The 8229-nt window shown below is 29.9% G+C and overlaps 1 long non-coding RNA gene across 2 annotated transcripts; it reads right to left on the bottom strand.

The window, feature by feature from the left end:
- Nucleotides 1-4446: 4446 nt before the first annotated feature.
- Nucleotides 4447-5727, bottom strand: LOC113001934 (uncharacterized). Of its 2 annotated transcripts, none has more exons than XR_003267331.2 (2): nt 5594-5727; nt 4447-4687 (listed from the first exon to the last, which is right to left on the bottom strand). It is a non-coding gene; the product is annotated as an uncharacterized lncRNA (long non-coding RNA). The 2 variants fall into 2 exon arrangements; XR_003267332.2 differs by having other exon boundaries at nt 4447-4711; nt 5594-5720.
- Nucleotides 5728-8229: the final 2502 nt, after the last annotated feature.

An 8229-nucleotide genomic window follows, 5' to 3' on the forward strand; every position in this document is an offset into this window, starting at 1 on the left:
AAATATTTTAATATATAAATTTTATTTTAGATTTATAATAAATAATTTAAATTCTAATATAAGATTATTTTTAAATATTAATGATTTCTTTTAAAAAAAATTAAAATTAAAAAGAAGAAGGTAAATTAAAAATGATAAAAAAAAGTTGTAAACATTAATGAGACTAGTCATTAAACTAAAACAATATAATGTTAGTTGATTGATGCACTCAATGATAGATTAAAATATTATACGTACCAATAAATAAAAAAATTTAATGTTATCCAATATATTGTGTCCAATATTAAGGTTATGTTTGGATAAAAGTTAAAAAAGTGTTTTTTTTTTTGGAAAATTCAATAGACATACTCGAATTTCAAAACACAAAATGATTGATAAAAGAAATAATTTATCGTTTTGAGAATAAAAATATTTTTAATATCTCCTAACTACAGTACTAAATAGCCTATGACATCAAGACAATTATAAATGTTATGTTGCTTTTTGAAATTAATCTTCTGATTCATGAAAAGAAATAATTCTGATTGAGTTGTTATCCAAATCACCTTCACTTGGTTAAAAAATATTGTGTCATAATGAGATGTGAGAATCAAATTCATACTTAACATAAACAAACACTTAAAACCTATCTTCCTTGGTCAGTCCGTTGCTATGGGTGAAGAAGAGAAAGAATGAGGCGGCACTTGAAGCATGAACATGTTACATGTCCTTGGTCGTCACAGACGTGGCATCCTTATCGTTTTGCTTGAGTTTCTTTTTTTCTAATTAGATCTTGTTAGAATTAGAATTTATGATAGAAGTGGCACTTAATAAATTTTCATAGGATGCAAGAAAATTAAAAAATAGTATAATATTTATATTGATTAAAAAATGAAACTATGCCTCAGTAAAAGCACGCAGTGAGTTTACAAAGATAATATCTGTGCAAATATTAGTACTAATGCAAGCGAGGATGACAGGATAAGAATTCTTAATTATGAGAAAAGCACTAATGCTTGCAATTGCAGGCAACTTCTGTCTGCTGACTGATCACTGAGTCACCGTGTTGACTTTAGCGACAAATATAAACAAAGTTTTGATATCATCCTCCAACTCCAACTCGCATCTCATGGGGCCTTCTCATAGGTAAGCCCCACCCAATTAACCTTCTTACCTTTACTAAAAGAATAATCTTGTTCCTCACAATTCGGATTGTTCTCAACACAAAGGTGAGTTAGGTGTTTGTTGTCCTAATTCAGTCCTAATGACATGAGAAGGATTTTGGAATGTTATTTGAATTAGAGGTGTTCGTGGATTAGATTACATTAATTTTATAGGAAAAAATCATATAATTTAATTTTTTTAATTTTTTAATTTAAATTTGTAATTTAATTCGATTTAATTTAAAGTGATTTAGATTGCACTAATTTTTGGTTTTATTTCTACTTTAAACTTTTTTAATAAAATACTAAAAACATAACATATACAATAAATACAATAAAAATATTAAAATATCAATTATTTTATTTATATGTCATTATATAACTAATAATAGAATATTTAAGTATCTTAACTTAAATAAGTAGTAAAAATATCTTTAATTAAATATATTTTTCATCAATAGATATAAATTATATAATAATTTTATAAATATATAAGAAATAAAAATAGAAATGAGTATACATATGCATAAGTTTGGTTTGAATTAGTTTCTAAAATCAAATCCAAAATCCAATCCAATCCAATAAAAAAACCAATTTTTTAACGTTTTATCTATTTAATTTTTTATTTTTTTATTTACATTGAATTGGATCGGTTTACGAATATTCCTAATTTAAATAGTAGCAGGAGCTTATAACTCTTTTTTTTATATAGCTTCAATCCCACATTTTCATACATAAACTTAGTAAAAAAATGTCATTTAAAACTAGATTTTCTCATTAGCTCAAATCTAAAATTTAATTTAATTTCTAAAAACAATTGCATTAATTAAGATAAAGATAAAAAAAAATCATGAAACCTACTTGTCCCAATCTCATGCACATATAAGATCTTACTTGCTTGGTTGGGAACTCAAAAAACATTAATGTATATAACGCTAAACAATGTGGAAGATAAACCTTTTTAAATATTCTCAAAACACATAAGTTACATGAGTCACTTTTAAAATATTAAAAAATATTCAACACTTTTATCCCAAACAAGCATTATAACAACTTGGTTACTTTGGGTCTGGATGGAACGGTGAACTTAATGTTTCGCGCTTTTATTGGGTTTTCTTATTTATTTTGGCCTGTGTTATTGTTTCAGACTTTGCAAGTGGGGTCACTAAAGGGGTCCAGGTTCATGGTTCATGCGGGTTATAAATTAATTTTTTTTAACGGTCTATGATCATGTCATATTTTTGGGTCCGTCCCGCTTAATTCATGAACTATGCGGGTTTGGCCCGCAGGGTATGTGGATTGTCCGTAACCCACATTAGGTTTGATTTGTGTGACGTTGATCCAATTATATTATGTTTGATTTTCTCTTTTTTACTTTAAACTTTTCTTTTAAAATAACATATAAAGAAATATATTAAATAAGATAAAAATTTAAAGATAAAAATAAAAAATGATAAAGATAAAAAAAGATAAGATAAGAAAAATAAAAGATTAAGATAAAAAAAGATAAGTGATAATAACATGCTAAAATCTTCCTTTTTCATATTTTCTCGATCTTTTTTCCTTTTAATTTATCCTTTTCTTTTCCTGTAAGTCATAAATAATAAAAATATCAATTCTTATAAAAAATAGTTCACATAATATTTAGCTCGCGCGCAAGTCATAGGATTCTTTCCCTCACAAAGAAAACAAAACACGACTCACACTCACGCGACACACCACAACGGCATACCCTCGACCCACCACCGCGCCACCACGCAAAGTACATCTCTTCTCTTTCTAGAATTTGTTTTTATCCTATTTTTGTTGGGGCTGATTCATTGTTATTGTACTCTTAAATTTCATATTTTAGATTTATTGCTTGGAATTTCTTTTGTTAAGACATTATTTATTTTATTGATGTAAATGACTAATTATTGAGATTTTATTTACATGTGTATTGAACTTAATTTGATTATATTGTATTTTTTTATTAAAATTGAAATTCTTTTAAAACTAAGCTCGCGGACCGGCTTGTTTGACCCGCAGGGTCCGTAGGACGGGGCGGATCAATTTATTTGATGCGTATAAAAAGCAGAACGGACTGACCCAATCTACTACTTATACAAATTTATGCGGATGAACCTTACGCGGAACAGACCGATCCGTTTATCCACCTCTCTTTACGAGGAGGTTTTGTCGATGTGATATTGAGATTCTTTTCTCTCTACCACATAAATATATATAAAATCTCTACATGGAACTTCGCCATCACGCGTCCATTTCAAATTTCAGCTCAAGCAAAGGATCAGGGATGAAATATAAAACCATATTTTGTAAAACTGGAGTCACTTTTTTTTTTTATTTTGTATCGAAGCTTTCCAAAGGGGTCCGCACATAAACATCAAGAACTTCTTCTTGACGTATGCGCCGTCCAAGCCATTGAAATTGTGCTGCATGCCATGATTTTACCTATGATATATATGAAATGTGCATATAAACATGCCAAAGGCTGATGCTCGTCTTTTACCCAGGGATAAGGATGAAAATGAATTAAGTTAAATTTTATAAGTCTGAACTTGACATATTTATTTAGAATGCTACTTTTTAAACAAGTCTATAAACTTTTAAAAATAAGTTAATGGCCTAACATGTACGTCAGACTGACAGACTTAACTTTTAAATAGATAAATGAGTATATAATTTCAAAATAGAATAATAATTATACCAATAATTTTTTTAACTTAAAATGATTTCTTTAAGATACGAAGTCCTAGCCTAATTTAACTAAATGAAATTTCAAAAAGAGTATAATTTAAACATATTTAGTATAAAAAAAATTAAATTGTCAATCAATTAGAAGTTACTTAATATATAACTTTTAAAATAATTATAAAAATAAATTATTTTTTTGCATAATGATTCATTATTAGATAATTGTGTAAAAAACTTATATATGGTCAATATAGTTCGAGTAAATTGTATTTAAAAGAATATTAATCTAACTTATTTAGTAAAACATGTTTGGTCAAACCTTCATTTAATGTGAATTAAGCCACGATCCACTGATAAATAGTTTCATCGACATGACTACATCCATCTCAAATGAGAAAAAAAAAAAGTGTGCTACATAACACACATTACTAATGTGGCGTTGATGAACTGTCAGATAAAACTAATGATAGGTGATGTTAGTGAAAATAACTACAAATGAAAATGAATGTGTGGTTAGAACTACCCTAGAATGGTGCGGAGATAAACTCGTATTGGAAGGTAAGGTGTTAAATAATAATGAACAATGAATAGCTTTCAGGACCATCATCAATTACAAGGGGAAAAAAAGACGTAATATATTTATCTCCATAATACAAAGAGCTCAAATCATGGTGAAAACGTAGGCAATATCCTAAAGATTCCGATCTGTGGGTCCCTGTACTACCAGCATACATTTGGATTAGCTTGAGTACGATTCCACTCACGAATGATGATGTTGATGGCAAGGTCCCCATGTCTCTTAACATAAAGTAACTTGCTTGGTTGTCCTTCCTCTTCAAATCAATCGGCATCTCAATTCCCCAAGTACAGAAATTCTGTTTAATTAGAGACTATTTGTATCCAACATTTTCAAAAGAAAACCAGATATTCCCACGTAATTATACACGTTTCTCTTCATGTTTACATAATTATTATTTATGGACAAAATATATTTTTATCCTTTAACTTATTTGTTTGATTTTTTATTTTTAAAAATTTTATTTCGATCTTTTATTTTATTTTTTTTCAATTTAATCTTTCGGTCCATCTAAAATTAATGTCATTAATTATTTAAAAATAAACATCTTTTGTTAGAAATGAAATGAAAGGGAAGAAGATTAAATAAAAAAAAAGTTTAATTTTAAATGATTAACAATATTAATATTAATTAGACTGAATGGTCAAATTGAAAAAAAAATAAATGATTAAAATATTTTTTTAAAAGATAAAAGACTAAAATGAATTAAAAATATGATAAAAAAATCAAATTAAATTTTTAAAAAAATAAAGAATTAAACTAAAAAAAATAAGATAAAAGACTAAATAGATTATTTAATTTTTCTTATACGAATATATTTATTCTACTTCTGAATTTCTGATTTACGTATATATAAAATTGATGTGAATGTGATTCTTACAGACACGGATGGAGTAATTTTCATAAGATTAATTTGATGGTCCATATGAGGTACGATATTATTCCCTCGTGAGTGGCTGAGAGTTTACCTAAGCTAAAGTATTATGCATGGTTATAAGTGGCCTCGGACTGTTTATCTAACCAAAGTAAAATAACAAAGATAAAAAAAAAAAAAAAAAGTGTACCAAAGTTAAAAACTTATTAGGATGGTGAGTGGTAATAAAAAAAGTGTAACCACTAAACTAAAGAACAGAACAGGGGAAGTAAAAAAATATGATGAAACAAAGTTGCTGCCACATACCAGTAGAGTTGTCTTTTTGAACTTACACCTGAATTCTGAAAGTGAAGGTACATGGACACCATTAAAAGAACCCTCTCACTGAAAACACGCGTACTATTTATTTGGTGGAACTATATCAGCTTAGAGATTTTTTGGGGCACAGAAATGCTGAGTACGGTCTAAAGGTAGTGATTCCCGTATGGATGGGGAGAAGCCTCGGGAACACACTGAACTTCTTCTCAATCTAGCATCCGGAAATACCCCTACTTGAGTTACCTGTTTCGGAATAATTGAGATCTCCAACCTTCCCATGACATCACGTATGCTCATCCCTCTTATTTGTGAGTGTTTCTAATTGCTATTGTGTTTTAGATATTTACTTTTAAAATTTTGTTCAAGCATCAACGCGGTGCAATTTCTGATGATCTATGCCCCCACATCGAACAGTGAACTGTTGTCTGTTAGTGTGATGTTGGAAGAAAATTAGAAACTCCTCGACAAAAGGATATCGTTGTAGGGTAGATCACAAGAAAAATTCAAGATTTCTTCTTTTGTGCACCGCAGGTTGGCGAAATCAGTATTTCATCAACTTGTTTAAGTTAAACAATAAGTAGCTATTAAATTGTAAGTGAATTCAATTTTCTAATAAAAATGGCGTTCTATTTGAATCAACTTTCGGCTGCATCAGTTCTGACCCCAACATGAACAAATTAACAGAAATAATTTAATCTTTCAATCAATAGTCAATAAAAAATATACTGCACTACATTAGTATTAAGCATTACTTATAAGATTGAATATTTTGTTTTTCTTGACATTCTTCCCCAGAATCTAATTAGGTTAGAGTTACTAAGTGAAATTGCGTTCAACATGCATTAGAACAAGAGAACAGCTTAAACCAAAAACAAAATCCTTGCATTAGTTTGTTTTAGTCTAACAAGGCTTAGGCTGCATCTAAAGAATTTTTGTATCCAGTGTCAACCTAACATTAACTTAGCTTGATGCATGTTTAGCCAAAAAAAAGAAGTCTCAAACTAGACCACCAGACTGACTCGGAACACCCTTTGAAATTATTATTGAACCTGAAAGGCTTACATATAAATCTTCTGATGCAACCTAAATTCCAGTACACGAACTTGGTGCCATACGTAATTTTACCGGAAAAATAAACATTCTTAGAGTCATAGACCCTTGTAATTAGAAGCTACTTTAGACCCACCCAACTAGTCTCAATTGAGTGAGAAAAAGTTTTCCTTACAAGTAACTACTATTTTTTTCATACACAAGGACAGTGTCGTTTCTATTATTACACGTTAGAATGAAAATTCATTATTCTTATGAGTCATAGACCCTTGTAATTAGAAGCTACTTTAGACCCACCCAACTAGTCTCAATTGAGTGAGATAAAGTTTTCCTTACAACTACTATTTTTTTCATACACAAGGACAGTGTCGTTTCTATTATTACACGTTAGAATGAAAATTCATTATCACTTTTTTTTGAAAAAAAAGACTTTTATCCTCGCTTGAACTCGTGATAAAGGACTTTAGTGGCCAACACTAGTCACTTTTAGTCCATTGATGCAGATTGTAAACCGATATGGTTCAACATTAAAAAAAATGTAGAGTCCTCTAAAACACACCAATGCTTAGAATGAACAGATTCCCAAAATAAAAACCATCAATTATCAAGCAACCACTATTCCAGAAAAAAAAAATGCTTTAAGAGAATTTGGATAAGCTTTAAAAAAATACATTGTTAATACAACCTTTTCTCATAAAACACTACTAGTTTTTGTAAGAAAATTATTTTACCTTAATCACAATAAAAAATTAACCATTAATTATAAAAAGACAAAACTAGCCCTTGATTTTTCTCTTAATGGTTGCGTAAGTGCAGGGACCTGTAGAAAAACATAACCGGACTCAATTTCCAACAAAAATACCCTCCCCCTGGACCAAAAACAAAACACTGAATTGGGGGATCGAGGTAGCCAGTGGCCCCCATAACTCTTGGTCTACTTTGTGGTCTACTAACTTAAATCGACCTCATTTCTCAGACGTCAAACTAGGCATAAAAATATCTACACCAAGTCGATCGTTTCCAAATTCATCCACTATGTCAAGGCGCCATCAAATTGAAGATAGTTTGTACCAACAAATAAAGTTGTACCAAATTCCAATAGACTGCGTATAGATATGATGCCATTCCTATGTTTATAAATCAAATTCCTCAATCGGGCATAGTATAATAAAGAGGATGCTGATTCTAAAGACCAATGCAATCATAAACCAAATAAATACACTAGTTATTCCAAAATCAAGTTATTGTTTGTAGACTGGGGCAGTGGTTCAGATTCAGTACCTTAGTGCTCTAATCAGAGTTCTCGAGAATGACGGGATCAACAACCCGCTGTTGAAATATATAGCTTGGGTCCACTTTGGAGATGAATGGGGGTTATAAAGCAACATCTGACAAAGAAAATGGAAGTGGTTTCTAGAAAGAAAACGGAGGTTGTTTCTAGTCATCAGGCGTGATATAAAAGCAGTCGAATGATCTTTACAGCAATGGGGTCTACACCCATTCAAGTCAACTGAATATTTGATATAGGCCTTGTTGAATTGTGATATGCTTTGAGTGGATGATGAAAGAGGCAG

Source organism: Glycine max, chromosome 1 (assembly GCF_000004515.6).
Source record: "Glycine max cultivar Williams 82 chromosome 1, Glycine_max_v4.0, whole genome shotgun sequence".
Lineage (NCBI taxonomy): Eukaryota > Viridiplantae > Streptophyta > Magnoliopsida > Fabales > Fabaceae > Glycine > Glycine max.